This window comes from Pelodiscus sinensis, chromosome 11 (genome assembly GCF_052426305.1).
Source record: "Pelodiscus sinensis isolate ZL-2025 chromosome 11, ASM5242630v1, whole genome shotgun sequence".
NCBI classification, from domain to species: domain Eukaryota; kingdom Metazoa; phylum Chordata; order Testudines; family Trionychidae; genus Pelodiscus; species Pelodiscus sinensis.
This window is the reverse complement of record NC_143062.1, coordinates 14,831,812-14,848,868: the sequence shown is the minus strand read 5'-3', so window position 1 is coordinate 14,848,868 and position 17,057 is coordinate 14,831,812. Positions and strand designations below refer to the sequence as shown.

Here is a 17,057-nt window from a genome sequence, read left to right as displayed (position 1 = left end):
CAGGCCGTTAGGTGGAGAGACCTGAGATTCGGGTGAACCATGGTCCCCCCGTCCCAAGGTTGGGTCAGGAGATCCCGAGCTGGCGGGAGCATTATAGGCTCCTCGCTGAGCATGTCCACCAGTATAGGGAACCAGAATTGTCTGAGCCACCAGGGGGCTATCAGGATGACTGTGGACCTGAAGGTCTTGACCCTGGTCAGAACCCTGGGAATTAGGGGAAACAGAGGGAAAGCATAAAGGATGCCCGCAAGCCACGTGACCGTCATGGCATCCCCCCAGGAGTGTTCCCCAGCCCCAACAGGGAGCAGTAGCTCTGACACTTGGTATTGCGTGCTGAGGCAAACAGGTCTAGTAGGGGATAGCCCCACCTGTGGAAGATCTGACATAGTGCCGAGTCCTTAAGAGACCACTCGTGGGCTCCGAAGGACCTGCTCAGGGCATCAGCCAGCAGGTTTTTGCACCCCGGCAGGTACTCTGCCTGCAAAACTATGTCGTGCTTTACGCACAGGTCCCAGAGGTACAGAGCCTCATGGCAGAGGGGAGGCGACCGGGCTCCCCCCTGCCTGTTGATGTAAAATACAGCTGCCGTGATGTCCAGGCGGACCAGGACAGAGCGGTGAGAGAGCTTCGACAGGAAGGTCTCACACGTTCTCCTGACTGCTCTGAGCTCCCGGACATTTATGTGCAGAGCCCGCTCTGCAGGGGACCAAAGACCCTGGGTCCTGTGGCACCCCAGGTGTGCTCCCCAACCCAGGTCCGAGGCATCTGTGACCAGAGTGAGAGGGTACGGTGAAGGGGATCCCGCTGCACACCACAGCCTCCTGAGTCCACCATTGTAAGGAGGCTATTACCTCCGGAGGCACTGTGAGAACCGTGTCCCAGAGACCCCTGGATTGGTTGAATGCCTTTGCCAACCAGGTCTGCAGAGGCCTGAGCCTCATTCGAGTATGGCGTACCACATACGTACACGCCGCCATGTGCCTCTGCAACCTTGAGCAGACCCGAGCGGTCGTGATAGGGAACCGAGTTAATTCGGAGACCAGCTACACTATGGACAGGAACCTGGCTCTGGGGACAAGTGTCCTTGCCACTTTGGCGTCCAGGAGGGCACCCACGAATTCGACGTGCTGAGAGGGAGTCAACGATGACTTTTCCTCATTTAGAATGAGTCCCAGCCTTACAAAGAGGGCCCTTGTGAGGGACACCTGGGTCTCCACTTGTTCGTAGGAATGACCACGAATTAGCCAGTCGTCCAGGTACGGAAATACGTGTATCCCTTTTTTGTGGAGGAACGCCGCTACGACTGCCATGCATTTTGTAAAGACCTTTGGTGCCGTTGAAAGGCCAAATGGGAGCACTGTAAATTGGAAGTGGCATCGGGAAACAATGAAACGGAGAAACCTTCTGTGGCTGGGTCTTATCACCACATGGAAGTAAGCATCCCTGAGATCGAGAGTTGCGTACCAGTCTCCTAACTGTAAGACCAGAATGACAGAAGCCAGGGTTACCATTCTGAATTTGGATTTCATGACTGCCTCGTTGAGGTCCCTGAGATCTAAGATGAGACGGACCCCGCCCTTGGGTTTCTGGACAATGAAATATCGGGAGTAAAACCTCTTGCCCTCCAAGTGGAAAGGGACCCTCTCCACAGCTCCCTTTTGGAGGAACACCAGCACCTCCTGGTGGAGCGTGCCTTCGTGAGAGGTGTCCCTGAAAAGGGACGGGGTGGGCGGGTTGGAAGGGGGCGAGCCCAAAAAAGGGATGGTATAGCCACTCCTGACTATGTTTATTTCCCAGGCGTCGGTCGTGATTTCTGCCCAGGCCTAAGCAAACTGGGATAACCTGGCCCCAAACGGGGGGCCAGGGTGGGAGGCTGGTGTGCGACTCTCTGGGAGCCCGTCAAAATTGGTGCTTGTGTTGCTGGGAGGGACCTTGACCAACCTCACGGGGGTTTGTCTATGACCCCTTGTGGATGAGGGGCCCGCAGCGGCCCCTGCACCCCCACCGGGAGCACGAGGATGGCATCTCCAGTAATCCCCATGGGAGACCTGGGACTGCGGTCTCCCCTGCTGCCTGTAGGGCAGCTGACGACGCTGAGGAGCCGGTGTGTGGATCCTTAAGGACTGAAGGGTAGACCTCGTGTCTTTGAGCGTATGGAGCCTTGAGACCGTGTGCTCCAAGAATAATGCCTTGCCGTCAAAAGGCAGATCCTGGATAGTAGATTGGACATCAGGAGGTATTCCAGACACCTGCAGCCAGGCACCACGGCGCATAACCACACCTGACGCCATGGTGCGGGTTGTAGAGTTGACAGCGTCCAGGGAAGCCTGGAGGGCTGTACAGTTGATGGCTTTACCCTCAGAGGTCATGGCCGCAAACTCCTGACAGGACTCGGCCGGCAGCTTGTCCTTAAACTTATCCACGGCCTGCCAGGTATTAAAAACATAATGACTCAGCATTGGGTGCTGATTAGCAATGCGGAGTTGCACCCCACCGGTGGTGTACACCTTCCGGCCCATCAGGTCAAGACGTTTGGGCTCCCTAGCTTTTGGCTGGGGAAGCTTCTCCCTGCAGGCCGCAGCCTGAACGATCAAGGACACCGGGACAGGCTGGGAGTACAGGTGTTTGTGCCCCGACTGGACTCTTTTAAGGTAGGGGTCAGGGTCGCCAGTGTTTGCCACAGGGCATTGGTAATTTTTGCTACGGTTTTATTAAGTGGCAAAGCCAAATGGGCGGGTGCATCGTCCGAAAGAATGTCAATCATGGGGTCCGTGTCCTCCACTACTGGCTCCACAGGGACACCTAGATTGGAGATCAGACGCCTGAGCAGCTCCTGATGTGCTCTGGCAACCATAGTAAGCAGCGCCAGTGCAGGATCCACCAGGGCTTCATCAGGAGACCATGATAACGACAACTCCTGGATCGGTGCTGGGTCCAGCGTAGGCCCCAGGTGAGGCACTGGTTGGACAGGCGGTACTGCTTGCGGAAGTGGTTCCAGTACCAAAGCCTGTGTCTCAGCTGCAGGATCCGGCACAAGCAGATTCTGGGGGGAAGAAGGGGGTCATGACAGCGACGCTGATGGTTGCGTTCAGCGACCCAAGGCTCCTGACACCACAGAGCAGGGCACAGGCCCCTGCCATTGGTGGTAAGCCCATGGAGTCCAAAAGGGCCACTGCAGTTGAGGCGGCCAAGTCTGCTGCACCTGTGAACGATCACGTTGGTGCTGGGAACAGGATCTATGAGCCGAAGAGGCTCCCGAGGACTCTGACCTGAACGATGTCACATCAGAATCTGACGAGTAATCAGATTCTGGCCAGGGAGGTGCAGATGAGGAATGTCCCGTAACCGATGGAGGGGCAAACCTGGCCATGGACTCGGGTTTGCCTGCGTGTGCTCGGTAGGGGCGTGCCAGCACTGGGAAGACTGGTCCCGGTGCTGGTGCCGTTAGTGGTGCCTGTTGCGGCACCGGGGGAACAGGTGGCTGTTGTGGCACCGGGGGAGCTGGTGGTTGTTGCGGCACCAGAGGAACAGGTGGCTATTGCGGCACCGTGGGAACTGGTCCTGGTGCCGAGAGTGGTGTTGGTGCTGAAGGGTCGAGCCTCGGTGCCCGGGGTTGAGCCGGTCGAGGCACCGGGAGGCCCAGTCCCGGTGCTGGTTGCGATGCCGATGCAGAGCATGGCGGTGCTGCCGAAGCCGGTATTGGTTGTGAGACAAACCCCGAAGAAGCCGATGTCACCATCGATTGAGGTACCGGCAAGGTCCACATGGTCGATGCCGGTACCTGCGATGGTGCCAAGACATACATCGGTGCTGAAGAGGCTGATACTGAAAGGCCCGGCACTGACAACTGAAACAGCACGCCTAGGAAGCAGCTCAGTGCCAACGTCGACGATGACGGTGCCGTAGAAATTGCCACAAGGCTAGAGTGGTACGGCACCAGGGCAGCCAAGAGGGGGACAGGAAGAGGTCCTAGCACCGAGGAAAGCCGAGCCCAGTCGGGTGCCAGGTGAGGCTTGGAGGCCTGCGTTGATACCGGCACCAGTGAGGAGGCAAGCGGTACTGGTCCCACCGGGGACGGTCCTGCTGCATAAGTTGCCTGAGCTGGCCCATCATGCCGGTGTGGAAGTGAAGCCAGAGCCAACACGGCCTCCGGCATAGGCGACCTCGACCCTTCCACTTCAACCAACGACAGAGGGGAGGTAGTGAGGCTAATGAGGTCCTGCGTCGCCTCAAAGGTGTCCGGCATGAAAGGGCGGTGCGAGGGTAATTGCCCTGGACTGGACGGACGTCCTGCTCGCTTATGCTGCACCATAGAGGATGAGGATGTGTGCACCGGTGAGTTGGCACCATGGTGCAGGCCCGACCTGGGTTTCCAGCTCGGAGACCTCCCACGAGACTTTCTCGAACTCTTCGGTGCCGGAGAGTGAGACCGGTGCCGGGCTCTCGACACCGAGGTCTGGCCTCGGGATGGAGCATCTCGCGTGGACGCTGATGCACTGTGTACTGCAGAGTGCCCAGCCGGTGCCGGCTGTAAAGCTGCCTCCATGAGGAGGAGTTTTAGATGAGAGACTCTCTCCCTCTTAGTGCGCGGCTTAAAAGACTTGCAGATCTTACAGGCGTCTGTAAGATGACTCTCACCCAGACATAAGAACATAAGAACGGCTGTACTGGATCAGACCAAAGGTCCATCTAGCCCAGTATCCTGTCTACCGACAGTGGCCAGCACCAAGTGCCCCAGAGAGGGTGGACCGAAGTCAATGATCAAGCAATTTGTCTCCTGCCATCCCTCTCCAGCCTCTGACAAACAGAGGCCAAGGACACCATTTTATCTCCTGGCTAATAGCCTTTTATGGACCTAACCTCCATGAAATTATCTAGCTTCTCTTTAAACTCTATTATAGTCCTAGCCTTCACAGCCCCTTCTGGCAAGGAGTTCCACAGGTTGACTACACGCTGTGTGAAGAAGAACTTTCTTTTATTAGTTTTAAACCTGCTCCCCATTAATTTCATTTGGTGTCCTCTAGTTCTTCTATTTAGGGAACTAATAAATAACTTTTCTTTATCGTCCCTCTCCACACCACTCATGCTTTTATATACCTCTATCATATCCCCCCTCAGTCTCCTCTTTTCTAAACTGAAAAGTCCCAGTCGCTTTAACCTCTCCTCATATGGGACCCGTTCCAAACCCCTAATCATTTTAGTTGCCCTTTTCTGAACTCTTTCCAAGGCCAAAATATCTTTTTTTGAGGTGAGGAGACCACATCTGTACACAGTATTCAACTGTCGTGAGGGTCTCCTTTGGGCATGAACTTTGCGAGACGGTGCACGCCTTAAAGCCTTGCGGTCCTGGCATTCCTCACCTCTGAAGGGGGAGAAGGAACAAAACATAGAGACACTAACTACCTAACTAATTGAACTACTTACAATGCTAAGAGAAAAGGGAACCATTAACTGATCTAAGAGAGAGACATGCTCCGACGACCGTCACAGTAAGAAGGAACTGAGGTGGGGCAGCGCCGGCAGGGGTACTTATGCGGTGCCACTCCAGGGGGCGCCCTGCCGGCGCTATGGGTACCACTAGGGAAAATGCTCCGGAAGACGCGGTGCACACGGTGCGCACACCTAATTCGAATGGACATGAGCAACTACTCAAAGAAGAACCTTAGATATGGTTTCTTACAGTGCACTGAAACAACCAAAGAATTCTTAGCTATGATGTGGGCACTGGTCCATTATGAAGAGAACTACAAACAGTAACTCATATCACAAAGGTGAATAAGCTTCCCTCACATGGTAACAAAACAGAATTAGACTGGAATCAGTAACTACCCACAAAAAGGTTCTACCTCCCATTACCAACCTTCTAAACCAGTCCCCCGTTTCCCTTCTCTTTGATTCTAACAACATTTACACGCACACGCACACACACACCCGCCTACCTGGTCTCAGGAAATTTTCAAGAATAACATCATTCATTTAGACATGTAATAACTTTTCCAGTCCTGAGTTTGAATGGAGACTCAACTTGATCTCCAGTTTTACACCTTCCATTTTGTATATGTAAACAATGAGACACAGCTATGTGTATGTGGTTTTATGCCTGCTTAAGAAAGCCTGTTAGAGATAAATACTCATCTGTTCCTCCTTATAGATGCTGGGGCAAATGGAGTTAAAAAACAAAACAAAACAAAAAACCCACTGAATGAAAAACAAATGTATCGGAAAGTATCATAGTACTTAAAGGCACTATGAACAGGGATGAGGATAATTAAGTATCCTTAATAAGGATAATTATATTGCAAGACCTTTACTAAGATAAACAAACTGAAATATTACCTCAATAAAAGTACAAGTTGAAACTCTCTAGTCAGCACTCTCTGGTCCAACAACATCCAAGGTCCAGCATGATTTGAGTTAGTCAGAGGTCCAGTGTGGCCAAGTTTTCCAAAGTCCCAAAGTTTATTTACAGACACAAATTCTGGCTCTCAGTGTTCTGTGCTGTTATTCAGCTCTAATTTACTCCTAAATGTCTTCTAAGAGGCCAATAAAAAGTGAGGGTATTGGCAATGCAGCTCGACAATACTGACCTTCCATTGAAAATTTTCTGGTTCAGCACTGATCAGCTCCTGAGGGTGCCCAACTAGAGAAGTTCAACCTCTCTGTGCAAATACAGCAAACATATTTTTATTAATTCTATCTGACCAGGTCTTCTTTCCCAAAAAGCAGTAATAAAGTAGATGAATCTACAGAGATACTCACAAAACAAGTAGTACAGAAATCAGTCCATTGTAATCATTCATAACTATTAAATGTAGCAAAGTGTTATGTTGTCCACCTAAAACCTCCACTTCTGTTCTCAAGTGAACAAATTCATAACAATGCAACCAGCACATAAGAACATAAGAACGGCCGTACTGGGTGTGACGGACTGGGCCATGTCTGGGCACAGCTGAGGGCGTCCACTCAGGGCGAATTGCTCAAATCCGGGGCTCCTTACAGCCCCAGACTGGTGACCTCTCCAAACAGGCCACAAACCAGTCTCAGAGCGCTTCAGCTGCCTGCCTGAAGCCTCATGAGCAAAACCCCTCCGACACCCCAGCAATATCCGTGCCCCAGATGGCCCCGGGCCTCATAAACAGGTGGGGGGGTCCTAGCACCCAATCCCACCTACCCCAAACAAGTTCTGTCCGGTTCCAAGAAACCAGCCACAGATCCCTGGTCAATTTACCCTCTGAATCTTACCCACAAATCACGCTGGGCCAATCCTTTAGAATCTAAAACTAAAGGTTTATTATCACAAGAAAGAAAAGCATGAGAGTCAGGTTGTTAAAGAATAGTACGTTACATGCACCGAATCTCCCAGTCCTCAATGCAGGCTCTAGCAGAGATGTTACAGCTGCTGGTTTAAAAGTTCTTGTTGCACATCCTGGCATCAGGATGGGTTCACAGGTCTTCCGGGCTCTTCGATCCCTGCAGTGCTGCCTCTGGGATGAAGTGCTGAGCTGAGAACAAAATGGCATCGACCACATGGCCTCTTTATACCTCCTTCCTGGCCTCTTCTTGTATGCAGCAGGTCACCTGGTCAGAGGCCAATCTCTGTGTTTCCTGCTGGCTGCTCTCAGGTGACAGCCCCCATTCTTTGGGTGTGTCCTTGACCCATCAAGTGCCATTGTCCTACAGGGCCTGGCTAATCAGCCTGTCCATAGCAATGCTTAACCACATTCCGAGAAATATTCAGCTTCCACACAGACTACAGATTCCTACCTACACACACAGACATTATACACTCACATAAATAGCGTACATAAGATCAGCAAACAATAAGCTCCCATTCAATACCCCACATGGCTCCCTTTTATACCAATTTCTGGGGCCAACACCCCCACCTAGGGGTGCAGCAGCGATCTGGCTGATTCCCTCCAATTCAGTAATGTGACACTGGGTCAGACCAAAGGTCCATCTAGCCCAGTATCCCGTCTGCTGACAGTGGCCAGCACCAGGTGCCCCAGAGAGGGTGGACCGAAGACAATGATCAAGCAATTTGTCTCCTGCCATCCCTCTCCAGCCTCTGACAAACAGAGGCCAAGGACACCATTTTATCCCCTGGCTAATAGCCTTTTATGGACCCAACCTCCATGAAATTATCTAGCTTGTTGTAGCCAAATTAGCCCCCATCATACTGTACGTATAGTTGGGATTATTTTTCCCAATGTGCATTACTTTACACTTATCCACATTAAATTTCATTTGCCATTTTGTTGTCCAATCACTCAGTTTGGTGAGATCTTCTTGGAGTCCCTCACAGTCTGCTTCTGTCCTGACTATCCTAAACCTTTTTGTATCATCTGCAAACTTTACTACCTCAGGGTATTTCTACACTACCCTCCTAGTTCGAACTAGGAGGGTAATGTAGGCATACCGCACTTGCAAATGAAGCCCGGGATTTGAATTTCCCGGGCTTCATTTGCATAAGCGGGGAGCCGCCATTTTTAAAACCCCGCTGGTTCGAACCCCGTGCAGCGCGGCTACACGGGGCTCGAACTAGGTAGTTCGAACTAGGATTCCTATTCCGAACTACCGGTACACCTTGTTTCGAGGTGAAACAAGGTGTACCGGTAGTTCGGAATAGGAATCCTAGTTCGAACTACCTAGTTCGAGCCCCGTGTAGCCGCACTGCACGGGGTTCGAACCAGCAGGGTTTTAAAAATGGCGGCTCCCCGCTTATGCAAATGAAGCCCGGGAAATTCAAATCCCAGGCTTCATTTGCAAGTGCGGTATGCCTACATTACCCCGTTAGTTCGAACTTGCGGGGTAGTGTAGACATACCCTCACTGCTTACCCCTTTCTCCAGATCATTTACGAATAAGTTGAAAAGGACTGGTCCCAGGACTGACCCTTGGGGTACACCACTAGTTACCCCTCTCCAAACTGAAAATTTACCATTTATTCCTACCCTTTGTTTCCTGTCTTTTAACCCGTTCTCAATCCAAGAAAGTACCTTCCCTCTTATCCCATGGCCATGTAATTTACACAAGAGCCTTTGGTGAGGGACCTTGTCAAAGGCTTTCTGAAAATCCAAATATACTATATCTACTGGATCCCCCTTGTCCGCATGTTTGTTAACCCCTTCAAAGAACTCTAATAGATTAGTAAGACAGGATTTCCCTTTACAGAAACCATGTTGACTTTTGTCCAACAAATTATGTTCTTCTACATGCTTCACAATTTTATTCTTTACTATTGTTTCGACTAATTTGCCCGGTACTGAAGTTAGACTTACCGGTCTGTAATTGCCAGGATCGCCTCTAGAGCCCTTTTTAAATATTGGTGTCACGTTGGTCATTAGGTACGGAAGCCGATTTAAAGGATAGGTTACAAACCACAGATAATAGCTCAGCAATTTCCCATTTGAGTTCTTTTAGAACCCTTGGATGAATGCCATCCGGTCCCGGAGATTTGTTAACATTAAGTTTTTCTATTTGTTCCAAAACCTCCTCTAATGACACTTCAATCCGGGACAGTTCCTCAGATTCATCACCCACAAAGGACGGTGCACATTCAGGAATCTCCCCAACATCCTCAGCTGTGAAGACTGAAGCAAAGAAATCATTTAGTTTCTCCGCAATGGCTTTATCGTCCTTGATTGCTCCTTTTATAGCTCGATCATCTAGGGGACCCACAGGTTTTTAGCAGGCTTCCTGCTTCTAATGTACTTAAAAAACATTTTGTTATTTCTTTTTGAGTTTTTGGCTAGCTGTTCCTCAAAATCTTTTTTTTGCTTTTCTTATTACATTTTTACACTTGATTTGACAGTGTTTATGTTCCTTTCTATTTATCTCACTAGGATTGGACTTCCACTTCTTAAAAGATACCTTTTTGTCCATCACTGCTTCTTTTACACGGTGGTTAAGCCATGGTGACTCTTTTTTAGGTCTCTTGCTATGTTTTTTAATTTGGGGTATACATTTAAGTTGGGCCTCTAGTATGGTGTCTTTAAAAAGCTTCCATGCAGTTTTCAGGGATTTGGCTCTAGTCACTGTGCCTTTTAATTTCTGTTTAACTAACCTCCTCATTTTTGTGTAATTCCCCTTTTTGAAATTAAATGCCAGGGTGCTGGACTGCTGAGGTGTTCTTCCCACCACAGGAATGTTGAATGTTATTATATTATGGTCACTATTCCCAAGCGGTCCTGTAACGGTTATATCCTGGACCTGATCCTGCGCTCCACTCAGGACTAAATTGAGAATTGCCTCTCCCCTTGTGGGTTCCTGCACCAGCTGCTCCAAGAAGCAGTCATTAAAGCCATTGAGAAATTCTCTTCCTGAGGTGACATGTATCCAGTCAATATGGGGGTAATTAAAATCCCCCATTATTATAGAGCTCTTTATTTTGGTAGCCTCTCTAATCTCCCTTAGCATTTCAATGTCAGTATCGCTGTCCTGGTCAGGTGGTCAGTAATATATCCCTACTGCTAATTTCTTATTATTGGAGCATGTTATTACTTCAATTTGCCTTAAGAGACAAAATAGCATCTGGTGTTGATATTCATTTAAATGTAATGAGGTGTAATATATAATTGTGCATTCTTTAATGAGACGGCTTCAGGAATGAAGGTTAAAATAACTACAATTAAATCATTCCTCTTTCTTTGCAGCCAAGAAGGTGCCTGATCCAGTGGAATCAGAATGGGGCTACTGGATAAAGTAAGGAAACGGTCAGAGGACATGTGAGAATGAGTACCCATTAGCCATTTCCCACGACCAGGGATAAAGAAGTTACCCTGTGAAGTAATGATTGTCCTTCGAGATGTGCCCCGTGGGTGCTCCACTCTAGGTGTCGGGTCCCATCCCGGTGCTGCGGCTCGGAGAATTTTCATAGCCATGCTCCGCCAGCCTGCGCATGCGCGCTCCTTCAAAGCACCGTTCGCACCTTTGATCAGCCGCGCGCAGGCTGGCAACCGCCAGTTCCTCTCATCCACTCATCTGAAAGAGAGAGGAAACAAATCCGGAGTGGGGAGGAAGGGCAGGTCGTAGAGCACCCACGGGGCATATCTCGAAGAACAATCGTTACTTCACAGGGTGAGTAACTTCTTTTTCTTCTTCGAGTGGCCCTGTGGGTGCTCCACTCTAGGTGGAGCAATACTCAAAAAGAGTCCAGAGCGCTCTGGAATTAAAATTTATGATCACGATTAAGTATGATTAAGTACTGCCGTACCCACCGAGGAGTCCGAAGCAAGATGGTTAACTATAGCATAATGTTTCATAAAGGTGACATTAGAGGACCATGTCGCTGCCCTGCAAATGTCCCGAAATGGGACTCAGTTTAGGAAGGCCATAGTAGTGGAAACCGCTCTGGTGGATTGAGCTTTTGGAGGATACGGCAGAGGTTTTCCCCGTATAGAGTGACACATAGATATGCATGAAACGATAAGTCTCGAGATACGCTGAGAGGTCAGTGGTTGGCCTCTAGAACGGTCTGCCAATGACACTATTAAATTGTCCATTTTCCTAAAGTCCCACGTTCTATCAATGTAGAATGCCAAGGCTCTTCTTATGTCCAGCGCATGCAATATCACTTCTTGCACTGAGGCATGGGGTTTAGGGAAGAAGCATGGTAGAACCACCGGTTCATTATGTGAAATTCAGAAGAGACCTTTGGAATAAACACTGGATGAGCTCTCAACGTGACTGAGTCTTTAGAAAAAACTATATAAGGAGACGAAGCCATGAACACTGCTATCTCACTGACCCTAGGAGCTGAGGTAAGGGCTAGGAGAAACAAAAGCTTGGTGGTAAGTATGTGTAAAGGAATCGTGGCTAAAGGCTCAAAGGGAGGATGAGATAGAGTTTCCAATACTAGATCCAGATTCCACGAAAGTGGAGGGGGTTTCCGGGGTGGATTAAGGTTTGAGAGCCCCTTTAGGAATCTTCTTGTAGTAGGGTGTGCGAATAGAGAGAAGGACTCGTCCATATGATGAAAAGCATTAATCACTGCCAAATGCACCCGTAGGGAAGCTATTGCTAGTCCATTATCATGGAGTTGTAAAATGTACTCCAATATACGAGGTAAAGGTGTGGAGCAGGGGTCTAGGTTGTTAACAGCACACCATGCCTGGAATCTGGACCACTTAGCTATATACCTAGCTCGTGTAGAATCTTTCCTGCTATGCATCAACATCCTCTTGACTCGCTGGGAACAGAGTTGTTCGAAATTGCTAAACCAATGAGCATCCATGCTGTGAGGTGTAGAATCTTGGGTTTTGGATGATGCAGAGATCCGTTGTTCTGGGTCAAGAGATTTGGGAGGAGAGGTAGGGAGTACGGTGCTCTTACCGACATCCGGTGGAGCATTGAGAACCAAGGCTGACGAGCCCACGCTGGGGCTATAAGAATTACTCGAGCCCCATCTATGTTGATTTTCTCGAGAACCTTGGGTATTAGAATGACTGGGGGGAAAGCATACAACAGCGTCTGTCCCCAGTGGAGAAGGAAGGCGTCTCCTAGTGACGGACATCCTATTCCAGCTCTTGAACAATAGGTGGGGCATTTCCAGTTGTTTTCTGTGGCAAACAAGTCTATTGTCGGAAACCCCCACCGAACAAATATATGGCTTAAAAACTCCGTGCAGATTTCCCACTCATGGTCGTGGGGGAAACGTCCGCTGAGTGAGTCCTCTACTAAGTTGTCGACACCTGGAAGGTAGGATGCTACTAGAATGGTGTTGTTGTGAATACACCAATTCCATAACTGGACGGCCTCCGTGCATAGAGAATGAGATCGGGCGCCTCCCTGCCTGTTGATATAAAACATGGTTGCCATGTTGTCCACCATGATTCTGGTAGTTGTATCCCGTATGTGGGACTGAAAATGCTTGCAAGCATGTTGTACCGCCTGCAACTCAAGTACATTGATATGTAACATCATTTCTTGAATTGACCAGCGACCTTAAATTGTCAGGTTGTCCATGTGCGCCCCCCAGCCCGTAAGGGAAGCATCTGTGGTTATTTGCCTTGTAGGTTGTGGGCGATGAAATGGGATGCCCGTGAGAAGATTGCTTGGCTTGACCCACCACTGAATAGACTCTCGTATATGTTGGGGTACCACCACCGGTCTGTGGATACTGTTTTTTGCCGGACTGTAAATCATGGCCAACCAATGCTGGAGGCAGTGAAAATGTAACCTTGCGTTTTGCACCACGATGGTGGAAGCCGCCATGTGGCCCATCAGTTGTAAACAGACGCATGTAGGAATTGTCAGAGCACGCGTTACAGTATGTACAAGGTCTTGGATCGCCACAAAACGTTCCGACGGTAGGTATGCTCGTGCCACGGTTGAGTCGAGCCGTGCACCTATAAAAACCAGGCCTTGACATGGAATTACCGCATATACTCGAGTATAAGCCGACCTGAATATAAGCCGAGGCACCTAATTTTACCCCAAAGAACTGGGAAAAAATATTGACTCGAGTATAAGCCTAGGGTAGGAAATGAGGCAGCTACTGGTAAATGTAAAAAATGAAGATAGATACCAATAAAATCTCGGTATCTATCAGAGACGCTCGGACACTCGGCCCAACCAGCTCAGCCCCCGCCGCCCCCGCCCCCGCCCCGCAGCCCCCACGTTCCGGCCCCCTCGCCTGCCAACGAGCCCCCTCTAAACGAGCCAGCGGGGGGCGGGGGGGGCTGTGAGAGACCAAAGCCGGGCATCGATGGGCCAATGAGCCAGTGGGGGGAGCGGGTGCCGGTGCTGCCTTGATTTTACCACGGGAGGGGAGGGGAGGGGAGGGGGATCAGGGAGCAGTGGCTGGTCCCGAGCTCAGCTGTTCCCGAGCTCAGCGCTGCACCCGAGAGTCATGGCGAACGGCCCCAAACGCCCTTCCTCCCACGCGGCAAGGGCCCATGGTGCCGGGCAGGCAGGGGCTGGGGGGCCAGGAGAGCCAGGAGGGCAGGGGCTGGGGGGCCGAGGGGGCAGGGACTGGGTGGGCCAGGAGGGCAGGGGCTCGGGGGGACAGGGGGGCCGGGAGGGCCAGGAGGGAAGGGGCTGGGGGGGACGAGGAGACAGGGGCTGGGGGGGACAAGAGGACAGGGGGGCTGAGAGGGTCAGGAGGGCAGGGGCTGGGGGGCTGGAGCTCCGGGCTCACGCGTCTAGACCCGGCCGGCGGCAGAGACGCGCTGAGCCCACCCGCGAGCAGGAGGCTGACTCGAGTATAAGCCGAGGGGGGCATTTTTCAGCACAAAAAGTGTGCTGAAAAACTCGGCTTATACTCGAGTATATACGGTAATTATGACTTTTTTACATTTATGAGGAGGCCCAGGGATGCAAACTCGCTGGATACTGTCTGCACCATACGACATGCCTCCATATATGTTGAGCCCCTGACAAGACAATCGTCCAAATAAGGGAATATTGTCACTCCTGTCCTGAGTAAATGGGCCACCACTACTGCTATAGTTTTGGTGAAGACCCTGGGGGCATATGCCAGTCCGAACGGTAGAACCCTGTACTGAAAATGTTCATTGTCCAATTGGAATCGAAGAAAATGCCTGTGAGCCACGTGAATAGCAACGTGGAAATAAGTGTCCTGCAGATCGAGGACTGCAAGCCAGTCTCCTTTGTTTAACGACGGAATGATAGTTGCTAAGGTCACCATCTTGAATCGATGTTTTCGAAGGTGGCGATTTAACTTTTGAAGGTCTAAAATGGGTCTCCAGCCTCCTGATTTCTTCGGCGTGAGAAAATATCGGGAATAAAAACCTTTTCCCCAAAACTTTTGGGTACTCTCTCTATTGCCCCGATTGCGAGCAAGTGAAGAACTTCTTGTTTCAGCAGTTGCTCGTGAGAAGGGTCCCTGAAAAGGGACGGGGTGGGGTAGGAGGGCGAATGGAGAGAAAGGGAATTGAGAGGCCGTACTGTACCACTTCTAGTATCCATCTGTCTGTGGTGATGTTGGACCACTGACGGTGATATGATTTCAGTTGATGGTGAAAGAGATGAAGAGTTTCGTTTTCTGCATTGACCATGGAAGGCGTGCTTGCAACCTCGACGGAGAAGTCAAATCTGCTGTTTGGTTGAAGATTGATTGGTTGAACGATTTTGCTGGGGCCGTTTCTGCTGAGAACGTTGCCTACGGCGCTGATTTTCTGACATGCATGTCTGTTGTCTGGGAAAATTAAAATCATATCTTCGCTGATAAGGGTAATAGCGCCTACACTTAAAGGTGGGCGTGTACATCCCCAGTGTACATAGGGTGGTGCGAGAATCCTTGCCCGAATGGAGGACTTCGTCGGTATTTGCTGCGAAAAGCTTAAGCTTATCAAAGGGGAGAACTTCAACTTTGCTTTGCAGCTCCTTTGGTGCTCCTGCAGACGAAAGCCATGACGATCTCCTCATTGCGATACCCGTAGCCGAGGCCCGTGCCGCTGTGTCGGCCACATGCATTGCAATCTGTAATGCAGTGCCACATGTTGCGTATCCTTCCTGTACTATTGCTTTTAGTAGTGGTTTCTTAGTGTCTGGAAGATGATGTAATAATTCCGCTAGCTTCGAATAATTATCAAAATTGTGGTTTGATAAATGGGCCGAGTAGTTTGCAATGCGTAATAGGAGTGTGGCTGAAGAATAGACCTTCCTACCAAATATATCTAACTTTTTATTGTCTTTATCAGGGAGCGCACTTTTGTACTGTGGTGCTTTGGCCCTTCACTGTGCTGCGTCAACCACTAACAAATTGGGCTGAGGATGATTGAATAGAAAATCTAACCCCTTTGCCGACACAAAGTATTTCCTATCGGCCTTTTTACTCGTAGGAGTAGCCGATGTTGGCATCTGCCATATCTCATCCGCCACTTCCATGATTGCTTCGTCAATTGGTAAGGTGATCCTTGCATGCTGCTGCGGACGGTGCGTCTACACCGGAACATCTGCCAGCTGTATTTCCTGCATGCCTGCTACTCGTTTAAACAGGTCTTGGAATTGTTTTAGGTCGTCCGGTGGAGATAATTCACCTGGGCAGATTGCCTCATCTGGTGATGAAGATGCGCAGTCCGCTGAAGAAGTTTCTGGCTTGGGGTCCTCTGTTTCAGACAGCTGCCCCTCTTCTAGCTCGGACTGGTCCTGTTGGATAGATTGACTTATCGATGGAGGAGGTGAGTTTAACTGTTGCGGTTGGTGAGGTAAGTATTGTGCAATTGGTGATCGGCAGTTGCAGGAGGATCCCCTATGTGAAGATAATACATGTTCACGGTGGAGACGGTCATTGCACGAGTGATAGTAGTGCCCATAGTAGTGCTCAGAACATGACAGGGAAGAATGACATGATGAACGTGCACTACTTTGTTGAATGTAATAGACGCGTCATGGAGAGCGTCTAGAGGACCCATATCTAGATGACAGTCCGGGTGAGCGAGATCGTGAGCGGGACCGCTGTGCTTCTAAATATACCGTGACTCAGTAATTGCGCCATCTGCATGTGACATGGACCGGAGAGACACTGTAGTCACAATACCGTGCACGCCTGGGTGGCAATGGAGATGGTCCTGGTAAGAAAACTGGGGAGGCAGATCTGTCCCTTACATGAGTTTTTGATAGTGCTTTCCTAGGCATTGAGGCACTGTCGGTCTCCATGGCAACTGGAGAGCTCTGCACGAGTGAAAACAGAGCGGTGCCGGGGAGATCAGCTGCAGCTGCTCTGCTGTCGGTGCCGGCAGAATGCCCGGTGCCGAAGTTGTTAAACCTGCCGATGGTGCCATGTCAAGGACCTGCACACCTGAGTCCGGTGCCACCAAGGCTGGTGCCGTCACAAGTGGTGCCGCTGGAACCCGCACCGCTGAAGTCGGTGCCGCTAAAACCGGCACCGGCTGGCTTGTCAGTTGCAGCATTAGCGCTCTACCACAAGCCAGCGAAGCTGAAGCCGGTACCGACACTAAAGCAGCTCAAGCCCTTGGCATTTGTGATTCTCTGTCGCCGGGGCCAGTAGAGTGTCGGGACCCCCCAGGAGTCACTTTGGGGGCTGTCGAAGCCCTTGAGGCTGCAGGAGGAAGGAAGCGCATCGGGGACGGC

The 17,057-nt window shown here is 50.4% G+C and overlaps 1 protein-coding gene across 1 annotated transcript in view; it reads right to left on the bottom strand.

Moving 5' to 3' along the window:
* Positions 1–17,057, bottom strand: part of SLC6A1 (solute carrier family 6 member 1) — a 211,887-nt gene that overhangs the window by 162,453 nt on the left and 32,377 nt on the right. The gene's annotated exons all lie outside the window — the stretch shown is intronic.